Here is a 23,596-nt window from a genome sequence, read left to right on the forward strand (position 1 = left end):
CATTTATCAAGCCTAGAAGTCTTTTGGCAGACTCTTAAGGGTTTTCTAGTTATAGAATCATATTGTAAACAAAGAGAAATGATTGGAATTCTTCTTTTCTTATTTGGATGCCTTTAATTTTTTTCTCCTGTCTGATTGCCTTGGCTAGGACTTCCAGTACTATGTTGAATAAAAGTGGTGAGAATTGACATCCCTGTCTTGTTCCATTCTTAAGGGGAATATTTCTGGCTTTTGCCTCTTTAGTATGATGTTGGCGGTGGGTTTGTCATAGATGGCTCTTATTATTAATATTTTGAGGTATGTTCTTTTAATACCTATTATGTTGAGAGTTTTTACCATTAAAAGAATGTTGAATTTATCAAATGTTTTTTTTCCAAATCTATGAGAAGATCATTTTTTTGTTTTTATTTTTTTGTTTATATGGTGAATCACATTTATTGATTTACATATGTTGAAACATCCTTCCCTCCCAGGATTAGATCCCAGTGGATCGTGGTGTAATAACCTTTTTTTTTTGTGCTGCTCCATTCAGTTTGTTAGTATTTTGTTGAGGAATTTTGTTTCTATGTTCATCATGTATATAGGCCTGTAGTTTTCATCTTCTAGCTTTGGATTTAGTTTGTTGCTGTTTTTCAAGTTCCTTTAGGTACAAAGTTTGTTAATTTGAAATCTTTCTATCTTCTTGATATGGGCGTTTGGTGTTATAAACTTTCCTCTTAACACTTATTTTGCCATATCCCAAAGGTATTGGTATGTTTTGTCTCTAGTTTTGTTTGTACTATTTTTTGTTCTACTTTTATTCCACTGTGGGCAGAGAAGATGCTCGGTATGATTTTAACTTTTAAAAAATTTGTCAAAACTTACTTTAGAATTAAGTATGTAGTCAATCTTTGAGTTTGTTCCATGTTCAGATGAGAAAAATGTATATTCTGCGGTTGTAGAGTGGACTATTAGGTAGATTTCTATTTCATCTAATTGGCCAAATGTCAAGTTTAAGTACAGAATTTCTTTTTTAGCTTTCCGCCTTGATAATATGTCTAATGCTGTCAGTGGGGTGTTCAAGTCTCCCACGGTTATTAAGTGACTATCAAATTATTTTCTTATGTCTATAAGTAATGGTTTTATAAATCTGAGTGCTCCAATGTTAGAGGCATTATATGTAGGATACCAAAATCTTCTTTTGAATTGAATATTTTATTATAATGTAATATCCTTATTTTTTGTACTATTGTTTACAGTCTATTTTATCTGATCCAAGAATTGTGGCCCCTGCTCTTTTTTTGTTTTCTATTTGTGTGATAGATTTTTCTCTCTTTTCTTTGAGCATTTAGTCCATTAATGTTCAAGATTCATTCTGATATATGAGGTTTTATTCTCATGATAGAATTGATAGCTAGTTTCCTTGCAGTCACAATTGTGCAGTTGCTTTATAGGATCTGTTAGCAATGTGCTTGTGTATGTTTCTGTGATAGCAAGTATCATTCTTTTGTTTTCATGTTTAGAACTCCCTTTAGCATCACTTGTAGGGCTGATCTGGTTGTGACAAATCTATTTCTTAAGCTTGGGTTTGGCAGGATATGAAATTCTTAGCCGGCATTTTTTTTCTTCTTTAAGAATACTAAAAATGAGCCCCCAACTTCTTCTGGATTGTATAGTGTCTGCTGAGAAGACTGCTGTTAATGTAATGGGCTTCTCTTTATAGATAATATGACCCTTTTCTTTAGCTATCTTATTTTTTTATACATTGACTTGAATAGTGTGATTACTACGTGCCTTGGAGATGGTTATCTTGTATAGTATTTCACAAGGGTTCTCTGCATTGCTTGTATCTGCATGTTGACCTCTCCAGCAAAATTGGAGAAATTGTATTGAATTATATCCTCAAACATGTTTTCCAAGTTGCTTACTTTATCTTCTCTCTTAGAAATGCTAATAAGTTTTATATTTGGTTGTTTTCCATAATCCCACATTTCTTGAAGGCTTTGGGTTTTTATAATAATAATAATTATTATCACTTTACCTGATTGGGTTGATTTAAAGGGCCTGTCTTCTAGCTCTGAATGTCTTTCTTCTGCTTGGTCAAATCTGTTGTTATGGCTTCCAACTGTATTTTGAAATTTATGTAGTGAATTTTTTAAATTCCAGAAGTTATTTTGGTTATTTTAAGGTGGCTATGTTGTCTTTCAACTCTTGGATTATTTTAGTGTTTTCTTTGGATTGGGTTTCAACTTCTGTATTTTATTGAGTTTCTTTGGCATTTATATTTTAAATTCTATAACTGTCATTTCAGAGATTTTACTCTGGTTAGAATTCATTGCTTGGGAGCTAGTGGAGGTGACCAAACACTCTATTTTTTTGTATTGCTAGAGTTGTTTTTGTGCTGGTTTCTTTTCATCAGAGAGAGCTGATGTTTCCTGTTGTGTTTTTTGTTTTTTTGTGTTTTTTTGAATTGCTATTTCTTGGATAGGGCTTGTTGATTTTTCATTCTCTTTTCCCTTGAAGGTATGACTGTAGTATATATTGTGTGATTGATTGGCTTTGTTTCTTGGTGCTTTCAGGTTGCCAAGTCTCTGCAATTTTTCCTTCATGGCAGATAGGTTCATGCAGTGGCTTTCTCAGATGTTGCTTACTGTAATGTAATTTTGTTTGGTAGTGTAGCTTAGAAATGCATTCTTCAACAAATACCATCTACCAAGATTGAGTCATGAAGAAACAGAAAATCTGAACAGACTAATATTAAATAAGACGATTGAATCAGTAATAAAAAATCTATCAAAGAAAATACCAGGAACTGACGGTTTCCCTGCTGAATTCTATCAAACATTTAAAGAATAACTAATACCAATTATTTGCAAATGCTACCAAAAAATTGAAGACAATGTAATAACACATTTTATGTTTTCAGCATCACACTGATACTGAAGCCAGACAAGGACAATAGAGAAAAGAGAATTACAGATGTATCTCCCAGATGCATAAATCCTCAATAAAAGGCTAGAGAACTGAATGCAACAGTATCTTAAGAAGATTATTCACCAAGATCCATTGGAATTTATTCCCAAAATGCAAGGATTGTTCAACATATGCAAATCAATAAAAAATACACATCACATTAACAGAATAAGGGTTAAAAACCATATCAGGATTTCAATAGATGCAACAAAATGTATTTGACAAAATTAATTTTTTTCTTGAGTTCTCAACAAATTCGATACACAAGGACTGTATTTCAACACAATAAAAACCATATATGACAAACACATAGCTAACTTCATACTAAATGGGAAAGTGCTGAAAGCTTTTTCTCTAAGATCTAGAATAAAACAAGCATGTTTACTCGTGACACTTATATTCAACATGGCACTAGAAGTCCTAGCCAGAGCAAGCAAGAGACATCTATATTTGACATAAAAAGTTAAATTTTTCCTCCCTGTTTGTAGACAGCATGATCTTAATATAGAAGACCCACAATACTACACCAAAAAAACTGTTAATTACAACTAACTAAAAGATTAGTAAAGTTAAAGTTTACAAAATCCACATACCCAAATCAGTAGGTTTTTTTGTTTTGTTTTTTTTTTTTTTTTTTTTTTTTGGTGCTAGTAGTGAACTCTCTGAAAAAGAAATTAGGAAAACAATTTTATTTAAAACAGGTATAAAACATTTATTTAGCAATAAATTTCACCAAGAAGGTAAAAGATCTCTGCACTGAAAAGTATAAAATGGTAATAAAAGACAATGAAGAAGACACAAATAAAAAAACTCCCATGTTCATGAATTGGATGAATTAATATTTTAAAAATTTCCATACTACCCCAAATTATCTAGATTCAATGCAGTCCCTATCAAAATACCAATAGGATTCTTCACAGAAGGAAAAAAAAAAATCTTACAATTTGTATAGAAACACAAATGACTTCAAAAAGCCATAAGAATCTTGAGCAAAAATAATAAAGCTAGAGGCATTACACTACCTGACTTAAAAATATACTACCAAGTATACTAACCAAAGAGCATTGTACTGACAAAAAACAGATACGTAGACCAACAAAATGAAATAGACATCCCAGAAGTAAATCTATGCATATAGAGCAAACTGATTTTCAACAAAGTTAACAAGAACATATAATGACAAAATGAGTCTCTTTAATAAATATTTTGGGACAACTACATGTACACATGCAGAAGAAAAAAAAATTAGACCCTTATGTTACACTTTAAGCTGAAAATCAGCTTAAAATAAAGACTTAAGTGTAAGACCCAAAACAATGAAGCTACTAGAAGAAAACATATAGGAAAAGCTCAAGGACATTGGTCTAGGAAATGATTGTTTTAGATATGACCCAAAAGCACAGGCAGCAAAAGCAAACATAGACAAGTGGGATTGCATTAAACTAAAAAGATTCTGCACAGCGATGGAAACAATCAACATAGTGAAGAATCAACCTACATTACGGGAGAAAGTATTTGCAAACTATACATCTAATAGGAGGTTAATATCAAAAATATATTAAAAACCCAAACAATTCAATATCAAAAAAACAAAGAACACAATTTTTAGAAGTGCAAAGAATCTGAATAAATATTTTTCAAAGAAAATCATACAAGTGGCCATAGGTATATGAAACAAAATGTTCAACATCAATAATCACCAGGGAAATGCAAATTATAACCACAATGAGATATTACTTCAACCCTGTTAGAATGGCTATCATCAAGAGGACAAAAGATTAGTGTTAATGATGACGTGGAGAAAAAGGAACCACGGCACACTGTTGGTGAGAATATAAAATAGCACAGCCATTATGAATAACAATATTGTGGTTTCTCACAAAATTAAAAATAGAACTACCATATAATCCAGAAATCCTGCTACTGGGTATATATTCTGATATGGTTTGGTTGTGTCCCCACCCAAATCTCATCTTGAGTTGTAGCTTCCACAATTTCCATGGGTTATGGGAGGGACCTGGTGGAAGATAATTTAATCATGAGGCAGTCCCCCCATACTGTTCTCATGGTAGTGAATAAGCATCATGAGATCTGGTGGTTTTATAAGGGGAAACCCCTTTTGCTTGGCTTTCATTCTCTTCTCCTGTCTGCTGCCATGTGAGATGTGCCTTTCTCCTCCTTCCATGATTGTGAGGCCTCCCCAGCCTAGAAACTGTGAGTCCATTAAACCTTTTTCTTTTGTAAATTGTCCAGACTTAGGTATGTGTTGAACAGCAGCATGAAAACTAACTAATACAGTAAACTGGTCCCAGTTGAGTGAGGCACTGCTGAAAAGATATCCAAAAATGTAGAAGTGACTTTGGAACTGGGTAACAGTCAGAGATTGGAACAGTTTGGAGGGCTCAGTAGAAGACAGAAAAATGTGGGAAGTTTGGAACTCCATAGAGACTTCTTGAATGGCTTTGACCAAAATGCTGATGATATGGACAATGAAATCAAGGCTGACATGGTCTCAGATGGAGATGAAAAACTTGTTGGGAACTGGAGCAAAGGTGACTCTTGTTAGGTTTTAGCAAATAAACTGGCAGCATTTTGTCCCTTTCCTAGAGATTTGTGGAATTTTGAACTTGAGAGAGATTATTTATGGTTTCTAACAGAAGAAATTTCTATGCAGCTAAGCATCAAAGAGGTGACTTGGGTGCTGTTAAAGGCAGTCAGCATTAAAAGAGAAACGGCATAAAAGTTTGGAAAATTTGCAGCCTGAAAATGCGATAGACAAGAAAAACCATTTTCTGAGGAGAAATTCAAGCGGCTGCAGAAATCTGCATAAGTAATGAAGACTTGAATGTTAATCACCAAGACAATGGGGAAAATGTCTATGATGAATGTCAGAGACATTTGAGGTGGCCCCTCCCATCACAAGTCAGAGGCCTAGGAGGAAAAAATGGTTCCTTGGGCTGGGCCCAGGGCCCTCTTGTTGTGTGCAGCCTAGGGACTTGGTGTCCTGCATCCCAGCCACTCTAGCCATGGCTAAAAGGGGCCAAGGTACAGATTGGGCCATAGCCTGAGTGTGCAAGCCCCAAGCCTTGGCAGCATCCATGTCATCTTGAGCCTGTGGGTATACAGAAGTCAAGAATTGAGGTTTGGGAATCTCTGCCTAGATTTCAGAAGATGTATGGAAATGCCTGGATGTCCAGGCAATTGTTTGCTGCAGATGCGGGGCCCTCATGGAGAACCTCTGCTAGGGCAGTGTGGAAGGCAAATATAGGGTTGGAACCCCCACACAGAGTCCCCACTGGGACACTGCCTAGTGGAGCTGTGAGAAGAGGGTCACCATCTTCCAGACCCAAGAATAGTAGATCCACTGACAGCTTGCACCGTGCACCTGGAGAAGCTGTAGGCACTCAACTCCAGCACAGGAAAGCAGTCAGGAGGGAGGCTGTACCCCACAAAGCCATGGGGCAGAACAGCCCAAGACCATGGGAACCCTCCTCTTGCATCAGTGTGACCCGGGTATGAAACAGAGTCAGAGGAGATCATTTTAGAGCTTTAAGATTTGACTGCTTTTCTGGATTTTGGACTTACCTGGGGCCTGCAGCCCTTTTGTTTTGGCCAATTTCTCCCATTTGGAAAGGCCGTATTTACCCAATGCCTTGTATTGTATTTAGGAAGTAACTAACTTGCATTTGATTTTACAGGCTCATAGGCAGAAGGGACTTGCCGTGTCTCAACGGGACTTTGGACTGTGGACTTTTGAGCAAATGCTGAAATGAGTTAAGACTTCAGGGGAACTGTTGTGAAGGCACGATTGGTTTTGAAATGTAAGGACGTGAGATTTGAGAGGGTGCAGGGGTGAAATAATATGGTTTGGCTGTGTCCCCACCCAAATCTCATTTTGAATTGTACCTCCACAATTTCCACATGTTGTGAGAGGGACACGGTGGGAGATAACTGAATTATGGGGGGCAGTTTCCCCCATATTGGTCTCGTGGTAGTAAATAGGTCTCATGAGATCTGATGGTTTCATAAGGGGAAACCCCTTTGACTTGGCTCTCATTTTTTCCTCTTGTCTGCCTCCATGTGATATGTGTTTTTTCCCTTCTACCATGATGGTGAAGCCTCCCCAGCCACGTGGAAGTGTGAGTCCACTAAACCTCTTTCTTTTGTAAATTGCCCAGTCTTGGGTATGTTTTTATCAGCAGCATGAAAGTGGACTAATGCATATTCAAAGCAAATGAAATCAGTACGTCGAAGAGATATCTGCACTCCCATGTTGATTGTTGCATTATTCACAATAATCAAATTATGAAATCAGCTTAAGTGTTCATCAATGGGTAAATAAAGAAAATGTAGCTTAAATAATTAATATATAATTATATATAATTACACAAGTAATCTTCACACACTAAAAATATTCTGTCATTTGAGGAAAAAAAATGCTTAACCTGGGAGACACTATGTTAAGTGAAATAACCTAGAAACAGAAAGACAAATGCCACATGATCTTACTCATCTAGAATCTAAAAATTACACCTTATGGGTAGATAATAGAATGGTGGTTATCAAAAGGTTGAGTGCTGCATGGGAGTGTTTGGGTTGATGGTCATAGGATACAACATTTCAGATAGGAGGAATAAGTTCAAGGGAGCTATTGCACAACATGATTACTATATTTAACAATATATTTTATTCTTGAAAACTGATGAAAGAGTAAATGTGAAGTATTATCACAAATAACTATAAAGTAATAGAGATGTTAGATAGAGGTAGTCATTTCATAATTTACACATACTTCAAAACAATCTGTTGTAAATGGCAAATACATGCAATTTTAACTATCAATTCAAAAAATAAATATATGTAAGGAAAAATTGAAGCACCTTCTTTTTCAACTTTTGTGTTTAGTTCTCATATCATGATGAATCAATCAGTCAACCAATCTGTAAGCAGTAGAATATAATTTCCCATTTTCACCATTCTCCATTTCTTCTGGCTACCAAGGAATTTTTGCCCTTTCTTCTGATTATGATTATTTCTTTCATCAAGCTGTAAGTCAAGTCATAGGACCTCCCCTCTCCTTTAATAGCTTATGAATTTCCAAAATGTTAGTGAAAATTAAGTATGTTTTACATTGCTTTAAGGTAAAATGTAGCCATCTGTTACCTGGGCTACTGCATTTTTCAAAATCAGGTTTTGCTACCTTCCCCTTGTCACATTTTTTATAGTTACCATACCAGTGTTTCTAAAATACAATTCCAATAGTTCCACCCACTTGGTTACATATTTAGAATACTTTCTGGCTTGCTATACAAAAGTTACTAAAGACCTTTATGTTTAATTAGAAGCTCTTTTATGTTATGGCTCTTTTATGCACCTTGAAATTAGGTACTTGTATCCTCTCATGTCCTCGACCAAAGACTCTTTCCATTCTCAGCTACACCGTATTAACTGTTACTCTTCTATGCTTTGGAAGATGTTGTTGTTGTTTGTCATCTTTTCTCAAACCTTGTTTTCATGCAATGCCTTCAAGACTATCATTCTGCTTTTGTTTTTATTTTGTTTTCTTCTGGCAATATTTCCATTATCTTGGTAGATTATTGTGGAAAGGCACAAACTCAAAAAGAAAGTAATCTCATTGCATCTGCCCTGAAATTTATGCTATCTTTGCTAGAGAAGATTACAGAATAATATAATGTTTTCTATTACTATCAGGTGAAGGTTAAGACACTGTTTAGGTTCATAGGGAATGTACAACAGTATTTATTTATAACCTTGCTCCAGGGCTATGTCAGTTTTTCTCCACCCTAGCCTTTCATCTTAATAGGATGAAATGATTTTTAAAAAAGTCCAAAGCACATTAGAAGCCTTAAAAATGACATATACACTTTACAAGGTAGAAGACAAACTCTGATGCCCTAATTTTGTGTACCAAATGTACATTTTAAAGTAAATTCCCCCACAAAAAAAACAACTCATGCTTAACAAAGACAAAAGCAATTGTTCTTACATGATGGTCCTCAAGCCTGTTACAGTTAGTTGAAAATTATAAACCACACCTTTATTCATAGTACCTGAAATAATAGATGCTCATTTTCTAAAAAGATATTTATCAGAATACAGAAGAGGTAGATTAGTAGGCTACCTATTATATAATAATGCTTCAATAAAGGTATGAGCAATTGCATGTTTGAAATAAACTATGTTATTAAACAACTAAGTTTAAGTTTTTGATTTGAGATTGTACAATTAGAAAATGATTACTTAATTGAAAAGACAATGTAAGAGAGAAAAATCTCTTATCCATTACTCAAAGTGTTTAGTGTACAAACCTTTTGGGTCATAGACGTAAAGAACGGCTTAGGAAAATATGAGAATTATTAGAATATCAAACACACATTTTAATTTTTGGAAGGTCTTTTTTTTAAATGTAGGAGTGAATTAACTTAATCTCCAGGTATGTATGGCTTTTAGTGTGCTCTTCCCTTCACTTTTCTGAGTTTCTGCCTTGCAATGTTTTCTCTGGAGACTAAAATATTTGCATGATGTTTAACTAGCCAACTGAAAAAATTATCTGGGTTATTAGTGAGAATACTGCTAAACGAAGAAAAAGTATGAGGGCGCCAGTTGGCTGTTAGCACACTGCCACTGTTTGACCTGTGTGCATCTGCTTCTTTAGGAAGGCTATCATTCTGACTTGAGACCTCTCCTCTGATTTTTGCTTAGCTATCTTCAAATTTTTTACCTATAACCTAGTATTTCATATCAAGATTTTATATTTTGAATCCTAACATGCAGATGCAAATGGATTCCTTTAATATATTCTCTTTTTCACATTTATGAACACTGACTTTTTTTCTTACACAAATTAGTCAGAATCCTGTCATATTCACCTACGTGGCCATTGTTTAAAGTTGATCATTTAATGCTGGGTTTACATATCTCAGGCTTTCTCTACTTTTCTTACTAAATTATATTAAATTTCACTGTATATTTTTTGTCGTTGTAGGTTAACAGAGGGGAAAATTGAATTAAAGTATGTAAAGTAAAAGTAGCTCCATTCTCAATTAGAAACTCTACTCTATAAAAATAAAAATATAAAAATCCGTAATCTATTAATCTGCATACAATGAATGAGTTGTAACGATACCGAGGAGACTTAATTCAATGACCTAATCAACAAAGGCTTATAATTCTCATTTGAACAGCTAAATCAGCATCATTTATGATTAGCCTAGTAAACAAATTATATTTGATTATATCTTATATTTACTCTTAGAAATACATGAAAAAAAGCAGAACAGTATAGCGGTTCATGTATTAATAAATCATTCGTTTTATTACTCCTGAGTATCTTTCATTTTATCCTTTACATATTAGCATCCTTTCAGCTATTTTTTATCTGTGAAACAAAAATTACATTTCCTAGATGTTATTAATGATGACATATGAACAAACGTTTTGACACTTGATAATTTAGAAAAAAATGTGCAATCAGAGTTTTAAAAAAATCAATGTTTAAAGAGCATGCAAGTAGAATTTCAAATATTTTCATATTTAAAAACATTCTCATAGTCAATTGAAATTTTTTGTCAAAATTGTCTACTGTAAGTTATATATATTTGACATATATTAACTGTTAATTACATTAATATTAGTGCAAATGTTTTCATTTTGTTTTAATTAGGGCCATAAATGCCACTGAAAGTAACATTCTCCATTTTTAAGTTAGTATATGCTATAGCATGATCTTTGGAAAAACAAATTTCAAAGCTTTTCTTTTATAGAAGATAATTGTCCTGAGATTGAAAAGATTGAAATATATAGAAAACTACATTAAAACAGTTTGAATTTATCACTAACAACTACTGCCAAATTTGCACATTTAGATGTTGGACATGTAAGTAAAAAAGTGCTATATAGTCTCCTTAAAAATTGAATCATTTGAAGTATTAACAGTTTCAGTTATATTATAAAATAATTATTGCCAAAGTTCCATCTTTGAATTCCCTGCCTGCACTAAGGAGGAAATAACTAATATTGCAATTTTAAGACAAGGTCCATTTATTTCCAAATGTACAGAGAAAAATACAGGGACCTCCCAAACTGTCTTTTGCATAACAATCTGCCTTCGATATTGTGTTCTCCAAAAGCTTTTTTTCTTAACACTGAACAGGTCTAATATAGTGTACAGGAGTTCATCATATATAATACATTAAATTATTAAATATATGATGTATATTTCTGGATCTAATTATTTATATTTCTAAGATTTACTCCTGCATGTTTTTCCAACTATCATAATTTTAATGCAGGCTTGATGATGACATGTCTTTTCGTTACATTTGTCTAAAAGTGTATTTTTTTACTTTGATTGATTTTTATTGAGAAGCCTATATATTAATTCTATTTTGGGTCCTCTGATGTTATTTATCTGTTTGGTGTTATATTTCATCCATTTTTGAAAAAATACCAGCCATTAACTCTTCAAATATCTTCCTGAATGTGTCTTCCATGTTTTTAATGCTCATGTGTTGCTCTTGTTGCATTGTGTACTCTGTGTACTTTAATTTGGATATTTCTATTGATTTACCTTATAGTTCTCCAATTTTTATTCTATTCTGCAGCCAATTCCATCTATTGATTGTGTGTTAATTGCATATTTTATATTTTGCATTCCGGGACAAATTCTTGGAAAATTCTTTCAAATTCTTTGTAAATTGAACAACTTTTAATCTATTCTGTATGTATTTTCATCAGTTTCTTGATCTTTTAAAGCCTTTGTCTGATCAATACAATATCTAGATTGCCGGTAGATATTTTAAATTTTTTCTCTTGGTTGTAAATCATGTAATTACAGATATCATTAATATGTTAAGATTTAATCATTTCACAGAGTTCAATATTTTCTATAAAATGCATGCATAATTAATAGCAGGTGGCCAATTATATATAAATTCTTACAACATTTAATTTAGCTGTTAATTAAATGGTGTTGATGGCTTATATTTGTTAATGTTTCATTATATAAGTAAATCAGACAGGAAAAAATAGTAGACCCTACAAGGTATGATGGGCTAATTTTTCCTGGTGCTTCATATGTTAGAATAAAAAAAAACAGACTTTAATTTAAAGACAATTCATCTTTGAGTTAAATTCTTCAATTTGAGATTTCCATTCATTTTGATGATGTCTTGCAAATATCTTACAAACTTTACTACTTCAAGCAACATAAATCAACATTTTATTGAATTATAGATTTTAAACCCTATGAATCACTTAAAAAACAGAATAGTCTTCTCCTTTTTCAGATGAGCAGATTAATATTCACAACAGTCACATCATATGCTTTTAATGCTATATAGCAAGAAGTGCAATTCTGATTTCCAGATTTTTAATCTTATATTTTACAACATCATAGTTGTAAGATTTTATTTCTAGTTCAAATACATTTTGTATTATATTTGTTAGCATTTCCTACAACAGAGTAATTGTGAATTTTTTTTTTTACTATCTCAGACTGGTTAGTTTTTTCAGACTTGCTCAGTTACAGATACTACTGATAATTCTATCTGTCATGTAAGAGGCCAAGTGTTGAGATTGTAAGATCAAAAAATTAAATTGAGTCCTACCGTGGAAGAATTTTAGCCTGGAGAGGTGCCTCAAGCTCATAAGTGTCTTATGTGAACATGAAATGTACACTTATTGTGCTAAATCACAAAGATTTGGGGATCGTACGTTGCTGTAGGACATTTTTTTTCTAGCCAGCCTAATTCAATGTTTTAAAAAATTTCTGTTTCAAGTCTAGAACCTAGCACATGGGGAAAAGAATGTTAAATACATTTAAATTATATATTACATTTTAAACTTAGGATTCAGTATGGAAATATCAATCAGAACATTTTAGAATATTATCTCATCTATGTTGTTGCTACTTGGCCTGGTCAATGTGTTGTGATCAGGAAATATTTGTATGTGTTATGTGCCTTCTATCTAACATATATATTTTTTCTAATTTAGTGTTAAAAAAAGTTTAAAAAGTATAATTATTTTATAGCTTAAAACATTAGAGCTCAAAAATTAAGCCATTCACCTGTTACACAGCTACTAGCTTTTAGAGCTAGAAATCGTATCTGTGGTTGACATTACTAATTTTTACTAATATTTGGTTCTTGTCTCCTTCCAGCTAAGTGATGGATTATTCTCCACCCAATATTAAAGTATTCTGTGACCATGTGATAGGCTTTAGCCAAGGAAATTTTTCACTTTTGGTCCAAAGTCTCTCATTGTTGGATCTTGATGTTCTATCCTTGTTGTCCTCTATTATGGTAACATAAGTACATGGTAAAACCTTGTACTTATGTGGCAGCATCACAATATGGTGGAACTTCCACTCCCCACTCCACTGAATGTCTAAGTGGCTACAGTTTATTTATGCCAAAAGATAAATACATAGCATGAATAAAAAAAAAGTCCTTGTATTTAAAACCACTGAGAATTTAGAATTTATTAGGACACTATATCCTAGCTATACTGATATAATGCAGTATCCAAATCTTCTCATATAAAGCTTTTCTCTTCCACAAAGTTATTGTTTTCAGAGAGCAAGATTATGTTCCCTGTACATAGTTCATCCCCATGCTATTTTTTAAAGTATATGATATATAAACTCATGGTACCTGATAATTCATAAAAGATGTATGTTTCAAATCTAAAAATCAGTGTTAAAAAGTAAAGTTTATAATAAATAGCTGAAATTTACTTCCTAGCTATTTTAAGTGTATTATTTATGTATATAGAGTGTAATTAGAATGTCCAAGAATTGCATTTATTTAAAAAATATAAATAGAGTGTGATGTTAAGACAAAACTACTGTCTGATTGCTATAATAAGCAAATGTTCCTTGTGAAATGTTGAGAAAGTGGAAACACCTAAATTACTGAGGACAAAGAAAACACGCTATGTGTGTTATTGTATTTCATCTTTACAGTAAATCTAAGACTCCATTACTCTTATTATCATTTTACATATCAAGGAATAGAGCTAAAGGAATTGTATAACTTTATACAAATTTATATAGCCTGTGAGCATCAGTATGATTTTTTTTTTTTTTGAGACGGAGTCTGGCTCTGTCGCCCAGGCTGGAGTGCAGTGGCGCAATCTCAGCTCACTGCAAGCTCCGCCTTCCCGGGTTCACGCCATTCTCCTGCCTCAGCCTCCCGAGTAGCTGGGACTACAGGCGCCCGCCACCACGCCCGGCTAATTTTTTGTATTTTTAGTAGAGACGGGGTTTCACCATGTTAGCCAGGATGGTCTCGATCTCCTGACCTCGTGATCCGCCCGCCTCGGCCTCCCAAAGTGCTGGGATTACAGGCGTGAGCCATCGCGCCCGGCCAGTATGATTTTAAAACAGATTTTACAAGTACATTTAGAATTGTGCTTTAAACCTTATACATAGAGCTACTAAACAGAGGCATATTTCTCTGGTGGCTATGATGTTGCTTTCTATGTACAGTTAACAGATATTGGGAAAATCCTGTTCCATAATCATCTTTTTCATAATATGCTGAATCAAAACTCAATGAGTTTCAATAAAACATTTATGTGGTGTACTAAAAAGCTAATTCTTTCATCTATTTGCCAGAAGTTGGCTTAATTTTTCTAATTTGTTAAACAGCTGGTGATCAAGGTTAAGATACATTTAGCTGCAATAACAAAATTTACAACTAAGATTATTTAAAATAATAAATTAACATTATCATATGTATTACAAAATACAGAGGTGGTATGTGTTTAACATTAGTTGACCAAATCAGTGTAGTCATTGTCTTTGCTCATGGCCAGTGGCACATTCTTTCATTGTTAATCTTGAATATAAGTTCACCCATCAATATTGTTGTGCCAACTTAGGTTAATACCCTTGTGTGTGTGTCTGTGGTGGGGACAGGGGGTGTCTCCACACAGCTTTGAGCTGTTTTACTTAACCAGCGTTCTTAGATCACATGGCAGGAATGGTAGGATTATCATGATTAGTTTAAAATAATTGAGGGAGGAACAAGGAAGAAACTCGTCAAGCAGGCAGGCAGGGTGAGTCGTCAGTACAACTTCAACACAAGCGGCCTGAAAATCAAGCTGCAGTCCCCAGATAAGAAAGAGCCCATGTCCTTGAATTGCAACGCCTATTCTGTGAACCTAGATGAACAAATGCCACTTCTCTTTTGGACACATTTTTCTCTCTTTGGCCAGCCTTTGTCTTGCTTCATGTGCTTCCTCCCGATTGGTCCTTACTTTTCATTGATTTTGTATATATTTAATACCTCTCTTCCTGTGATTGGTCCTGGGCCAAGGTCCAGGGCCAACGTTCCAGGCCAAGCCTTCACCTCTGCCTCCAACTGGTTCTTTTCACTATCATGTCTTTTTCTGAGTGGTGTTTTTTCCAAGATGGCATAGAGACCAGTAAGCACATTCCTCCCACTCCCCAGACCACTAAACCTTGGGCACTTGGCCCCACAGCAGCAGCCCTCATTCTGGTCCCCTCTCCTTGCTGAAAACTTTTCTCTCACTTAAGAAATCTGACTCTGCCTGACTCACTATCTGGTGTCCACATGCCTTATTCTTCTTGGTCGTGGAACGAGAACCCCCGGGCTCACCAGCAGTGGCAGTAAAAAAGCTGTAACACTCCCTCCCACTCGGCACAACAGGAGTGAAAAACCTGCAACATAATCAGAGTTCATCTTTGGAGCCAGTGATAGGCTTCGATTTCCTCAAATCATCAGTGCTATTAGTGCTATTAAACCCTTAGAAAACTATATGGTTAACTTACATTAAGTAGTCCATACAATAAAACATTTCTGAGTGTCTATTATGAGCAAAGCTCTCTACTAGAAACTGAGGATATAATATACTAAACAGCAAAATTGACATGGTCATTGCCCCCATGGAGATTACTGCCTTTTGCTAATAACTGCCAATTACAATTGTCACAGTGTAGTAAGTCTGTATGCCATGTGCTTTATAAATTCTCCTCAATTTCAACCACATTTCCATGAAAAGGATATTATTTTAATCTTCATGTTAAAATGAGGAAAGTTAATTTCACTAGCTTTAGGTAAAATGCACAAGACTGCACAGTTATTAATTGAATGGGCCAGGTTTCTAATCCACTAAGTCTCATTCTGCTGCCTGAATATAGAACTTATCAGTGCTATCTACCCTTATTTATCACATATATTTCAAACTGCATATACCCTTAAAAAGAGCTGTTATCTTTGGGATTGTCCATTTTTTCTCTATAGTCCATTCATACTACATGTGTATTAAATGAACAGTTGCTTAGAGTTGCATAGGTGTTGTACCCAGTTTGTGTTTACCAGAAATCTGGACATGTTCAATATTATGTTTATGTATATTATGTTATTTAAATGAGAATTGAATGAGTTGCATCTGTGTTGTAGTAGAAAGAACATAGTTGCTGGAATCTCATGAACATGAGTTCATTTCCTGATATTTTTTCCTTATAACAGTTCAGTGGCCACAGACAATTCAATTAACATTTATAGATTGATTCCCAACTTTAGATAAAGAGATCTGAACAGTAATATATAGGTATTCATCAACATTAAATTACACCTTAAAAAATTTCTGTTCAATCTTGCACGTGACATTAAATAATTCTTACTTATCCTTCTGCGGCTTTTTCATTTTCTGTTTTGACAGTCTTGCTTTGGTTCAAACATTTGATTAACAACATTTATATTTGCTTAATGAATGATAGCTACTTCCCATGCTAGCACAGTAGTTTTGTAAGTCATTTTCTAGTTGACTTGGATTTGTAAACCAACTTTGAAGTGGGGATCTTTACCTAATCTAGAAATGGGGACTCAGGTCAGAGTGGGTCTGTCATAGTTGCTAGATAACATGATGACACTTCTTGGTAGAAAGTTGTCATGCAGCCACCATTATAGACTAACCAAAAATCGGAAATCTAGTTTATTTATATTATCATCTGACTTGGAGTCAGAAAGAAATATTTTAGACACATTATTTATCATTTTGAGTCTGTATCTTCCACCATGAAATTTCAGGGAACAAGAATAATCAGCATTTCTCTTCATGTGGTATAGGTCAAATTATCTCACATGCATAAAAAAACTTTGTCAATTGTATAATAAAACAAATGGAAACTAGTGTGTTAGAATTTTCGTCAACATTGTTAATAAAACCTGAAATTATAGTACACTAAGAAGAAATAGCCATATGTAGGCAAAAACATATCAGAGTATTATCAAGTTCCTGTAAAAAAGGAGCTTTATTACTTTGGACCTAATGTATTTCTGAAATAAATAAAAGATATAAAAACTGTCATCTTGCTTAATACATAGTTTGCTTTTAAATTTATTTGACATTTCTCTATGATTTAACATTAAATTGAAAGAGTTATGTATCATAAATATTTTAAGTGAAAGCTGACCTTTTTTCAATGTGGCAAACAAAATAATATTTGAAAAAATATCCATGTAAACATAAGCCTTTTGTTGACTGAATATGGAAAATATAATAGAAACTGATGATATCAAATTATAAATGTGTGTGTATGTATTTTTGATCTTTTAAAACGCTTCTCCTCTTATGGAAATCAGACATGAAATCAATTTCCAATATGACTTTAGATAAAGAGATATAAACGGTAATATACATTTTTTAATACCTGGGCCCAGATTAAAAAATTAAGTGCTTCAAGATTTCAGCTGTCACTTACTGCTCTCCGCGAGGGTTTACGTTTGTCATCTATGCTATACTGGAAGAAAAACTATTTTTCAACTACAAGTGACTACATATATGACAACAAGATGAAACAAAATAGAAAAATACCATTTATGTTTAGAAAAAAAATACACGTTAAGTCTTTATGTTTTTAAATAGTCTGTCCAGGTTAATAATTGTGATAGTGACTGATATATTCTCAAAATTCTTCAGAATTTTGTTGTCCTGGAAACTTTGCTCATAATCTTGCAAAAATATATAAAAACATATATAAAGCTTGTAATATTTAAGTATTTTGACACTCAAAAATAGTGTTTCATTTTAATTATACAATTTTTCATTCTATAGAACAATTAGGTTCCAAACTTTCATTGACACACGTATCATGGAGACAAATATTTCATCAACACAATGTTGGATCTAAGATGTTCAGTAATTGATAACATTCTTTCTCCCTATGAAGAAAATTTTGGTATAAGTTATATTCCTAAGATTAGAGAGTGTGCATCAGCATCTAATGGTTTTGAAGAAAATTTATTTTATAGAAAGAAAAATTTAAATATAAATTAATATCATTTCAGAAACTTAAGATTTGGCTTAGATTTCATTTTATGGTAGTGAATTAAAGTAGCATGGTTCATTCTTTTAAAAATTTTTGTATTAATATTTATTTTGAAGAACTGAATTACTCTTGACTGAGGAAAAGGATGTTGTATTCATCAAATCTAGTAATAGATCTACCCAACATGACATTAGTGGAATAGGTACCATTTCATTTATGATTATATTTGAAAAATATAAATAATTCAATGAAAATTAAAATTACAAAGATAAATACTAAGTTTAGAGAATCAGGCTGAGTCAACTAATTATCATAAGTATACTTTACCCAATGGCCACAAACATTTTTAAATACTTCATATATAGATTATATATGATGTATTGTATAATAAAAGCTTAGTTTGACCTATATTTGGGAAAAAAGTATTTTGACATGGATTGCTGCCAATTTATCAAGTTTTGGATTTGAAGAAGTTGAACAATTTGGTACTATTTATGTGGGAGGTATATGTGTGTATACAGAAATTTGATATTTAAATAAAATTTTGTGTTGGAAATGTATTTATTTGAGTGTCTACTCTCTTTGGATTCATATATGAAGATATGTTAAAAATTTATACAATCTGAAATATTTAGAACCAGCTAGAATAACTGAAGAGATATTTCATAGTCTTTGGCTTATCATAATATCTTACCATAGTTAGTAGTAATCTGAAAACCAAACAGTTATTGTGGATCAAATGTATAGCTATGAACTAAATCGGATGTTAAAATTGAGGATTTTGGCTGGGCATGGTGGCTCATGCCTATAATCCCAGCACTTTGGGAGGCTGAGGCGGGTGGACCACAAGGTCAGGAGTTCAAGACCAACCTGGCCAAGATGGTGAAACCCCATCTCTACTAAAAATACAAAAATTAGCCAGGTGTGGTGGCATCTGCCTGTAATCCCAGCTCTTCGGGAGGCTGAGGCAGAGAATTGTTTAAACCCAGCAGGTGGCTATTTCAGTGAGCCAAGATTATGCCACTGCACTCCAGCCTGGGTGACAGAGCGAGACTCTGTCAAAACAAAACAAAACAAAAAACAACAAAAAAAGAATTTTTTTTCGTTTAAGAATGGAGAATTTGTGAATTCTGGGTTTGTTGCATACCTCTGGCCAATGAAAACAATATTTCTTGATGCAGTAGAGTTATAAAGTTCATTTGTAAGAATTTTGTAATACTCTGAGATCTTTTTTTGCCTACCTATGCTTATTTCTTCTTTGTAGATGCTAAAAATATAGTTTAGTTCTGAGTTCTTATTAGCAAATCATTTCAACTTTGTAAGGAAAACAGAATTTCTTAATGGTTAGTAATGATTACTATGTCCTACAAAAAGAAATGCTTGGAAAAATAATTATATATTTAGCAGTAATATTCAACAGAGTTAAAGACCAGAGAAAAAATATTTTGTAAATCAAAGAAATTGTACTTTCATATGGGATATATGTTTTCCTGACTGATATGGCATTTAACAGCAGGATGTACCTTCAGAGAAATAGACATCTTTGCTCAAAAAATGTTGCTAAAAATGATAAATTTTGTTCAAATCTCTCAAAATCTTTCACACAATAATAACTCAAATTTGTTTCAATGATTTGTACTTTTAGTTTAAATGCACATTAAGAAATATTATAAAGTAACATAAAAGCAAAAACCAGGATTTTCTCTTTCACAAAACTATTGAGCTCTTGAAACTTAAAAAAAATAACAAAAGCAGAAACATAAAACCAAGTATCTTAGCAGGAGTGTGTTTTAAACTACTTACTAAGTGACCTCTTCAATGTTGCTTAGCAGAACTGTTACAATGAAAAAGAAAAAAACACATCTCTGCTACTAGTTACATTTTGATGTCTTCTAATGAGGTACATTTTTTTCTGGTAAAACAATGCCAGGAATATAGAATATTAAATCTTTGATTCATCTTGTTTTGGATTCACATAAGCAGTCACTACATGGTTTCTTTGTCCACAGGCATATTAATTTCATGTTGTGTCTTTGATATGGTTTAGCTGTGTCTCCACCCAAATCTCACCTTGAATTGTAATCCCCATAATTTCCACATGTCAAGGGCGGGAACAGATGGAGGTAATTGGATCATGGGGGCGTTTTCCCTCATGCTGTTCTCATGATAATGAACGAGTCTCATGATATCTGATGGTTTTATAAGTATCTGGCATTTCCCCTACTTGCACTCACTCTGTCCTGCCGCCCTGGGAAGAAGGTGCCTGCTTCTCCTTTGCCTTCTGCCATGATTGTAAGTTTTCTGAGGCCTCCCCAGAAATGCAGAACTGAATTAATTAAACCTCTTTCTTTTATAAATTACCCAGTCTCAGGTATTTCTTCATAGCAGTGTGAGAACGAACTAATACAGCCTTACTCAAAGAATTGCCACAAAAGATCTGATTATACCTCCCTTTAAACAAGTCTAGGAGATAACTGCTTCACCCTTTAATGTGTTTTAACAGTGCACACATAGTAAAATGGGCATATAGCACCAAAGTTATATTTGAAATATACTTGCTGTAATTTAGAAATTTTTAAATACAGCCATGTGTCACTTAATGATGGGAAAACTTTCTGAGAAATGCATTCTTAGGTGATTGCATTCTTGTGTGAACATCACAGAATAAATGTACTGACACAAACCTAGATAGTGCAGCCCACTACACAGGTAGGCTATATGGCATAGCATATTGCTCCTAGACTACAAACCTGTTACAGCATGTTCGGGCACTGAATACTACAGGCAATTATAACAGAGTGGTAAGTATTTGTCTATCTAAACATATCTAACCATAGAAAAGGTACAGAAAAAAATACTGCATGGCTGGGCACAGTGGCTCATGCCTGTAATCTCAGCATTTTGGGAAGCCGAGGCTTGTGGATCACCTGAGGCTAGGAGTTCAAGATCAGCCTGGCCAAGATGGTGAAATTCCATCCCTACTAAAAATATTAAAAATTAGCTGGGCATGGTGGTGCCTGTCTGTAATCCCAGCTACTGGGAGGGCTGAGGCAGGAGAACTGGTTGAACCCAGGAGGCAGAGGTTGCAGTGAGCTGAGATCGCCACAAACATCCAAGTGAATAACCAACAAATACATTTACACCTTATATTTTAGTTCTCCTATACTATTAACAATAATGCAAATTTTAACTAAGTCTGTGATAATATAAATAATATAATTGCTAAAATAACATTGGCTTAAGCAAGGTGAAATGTATTTCACTCTCTCATAAAAGTACACACGTGCAGTGCAGTTCTACTCCATGAGGTAACCCTGTTTCCTTCTTCATATCACCTTCATATTCATATTCATAAGATGTTTCACTTTCTGTGTGAGGTGCAGAATAGCTTAAACTCATGTTTATATTCCAGTTTAAGTGAAGAGGGAAGTGAGAAGAAAAGGGTCTCCATTCTCTTTTTAAGGACACCATATCACTTAGACTCAGCTCCATTTGACCAGAATAATTAAACATAGCTTTAAGAGGGCTGAGGTTTGAGAACTTTATTTTGAGTAAGAATAAGTAACAGTAAAAATTACAATGCTTATTATCATGGTAATTGAGGTTATAACAATCCTATCACCTGTCAAAAACAAACAAAAATGCTACATAAGCTACATTAGGTGTTACATATTAATATAGTTTAATAAAAAATTGATAGGCATCAGTGATCTAAAAAGGTATGAGAGACAGAGATGTAAAGAATAGAAATTTTAGCAAGCAGCTATCATTTTTATAACTGAGGGAACAAAAACAGAAGAGGTGCAGTTTCTAAAATCTAGGAGCATTGTTGAAGGGCCTCCTACCCAGGAGATGTGTCCACTTGAAGAATTCACACTTTGGAGAACAGACTGTGACTATTGGAGAAGAGATCATTTAGGATAGAGCTAGAAGCTTGAAGCACCATTAGCTTAGAGAAATAGGAAGAAGTAGGAAGACAGCTGGAATGCAAAAGGAAAATAATACAATTTCTCCTGTCCTCCTAATAAGAAAACAATTGCAAAAGAACTTTGGAATGCAGAATCCTACAGTATATTACTGAAGAGTGGGCTGATTCTGACTAGCATATTCTGAAGGCAAAAACTACCTTATTCTCTTTCCAAAAATAAGAGAAACAATAGCTACTATATCCATTTCCAGTTTTTATTAAATCTGATTTTTAATACAATCCCACTCTTGTATATTCCATAATTTGAAGACTAACATTTGAAATTAACCACCACTACTAATCTGAAAACAGAGAAATAAAAAAGAAGGTAAATATGTAGTAGATGGACAGATAATAGATGGTAGGTAAATTAGATAGATAGATAGATAGACAGATAGATAAATTGACAGATCATCAAGAGAGGGAGAAAATACACATAGTAATACCGTTTTGTTTGTGTCCATGGTAATAAAGCTACAGTTTGTTATAATAACTTTATTCTTCCACCAGTTATTCCATATTGTCTTTATTCTCATCTAGTACCTCAGCTGGTCAGGGTTCTATATCTGATAAGGTAATCAAAACTTTATTCCCCAATACTCTACATTCCCAAGTACCTCTGCCTTTGTAAGGTTACAGTATTTTTTTTAATTAACTTATGTGGTTGATCATCAACTAATAAAATCCCTAAAAATACTTCCAAGTTTCAGATATTGTTCTCCCTGTTCTCACTGTGTGTCAGCAACCCAAAAAGTTCCCTCTGGCCATTGTGATCAGTTGTCATCCCAGCCAGTACAGATATTTACTCTTTTGACTAAATATTCAGTGGCATGTGTAGCTTCAAACTGCAAAGTTCTAGTGTTGTGTTCCCATTCAATGGAACCATTATTTCCTCTATTAAAAACATTCCCTTTTTGGTAACCCTGAACTCTACACCAATCAATGATAACCACAAATAATGTTTTACTAGATGGAATTCAGGATTCTGACAAGTGGGAAAGATAGAGGGACAGGAAGCTTTTCTCAGAAAAGAGTAATTATCCACAGAAGGGAACATGGCTTTACCCTAAAACCCTAAGCACTTGCACCATGATATTCTGAACGTGGCTTGGTAGTCACTCTGTAGAGTATCCTGTTTTACCATAAATGCTTCAAGTACCACTGGATGTACTTAATTATAAAAACTAATAGGAAGAGTTGTCTAAATATCCTTCAGAGCATTTTCTTGCTTTAGGCCTCACTGAAAACTGGAAATCTTATGAGCTTTTCAGTAAATAGGACAGACAAATACACACAAAAGTTGCATATGGTATCTCAATTTTCAATATGCTCAACACATTTGGCCTATTTCTTGA

This window comes from Gorilla gorilla, chromosome 3 (assembly GCF_029281585.2).
Source record: "Gorilla gorilla gorilla isolate KB3781 chromosome 3, NHGRI_mGorGor1-v2.1_pri, whole genome shotgun sequence".
Lineage (NCBI taxonomy): Eukaryota > Metazoa > Chordata > Mammalia > Primates > Hominidae > Gorilla > Gorilla gorilla.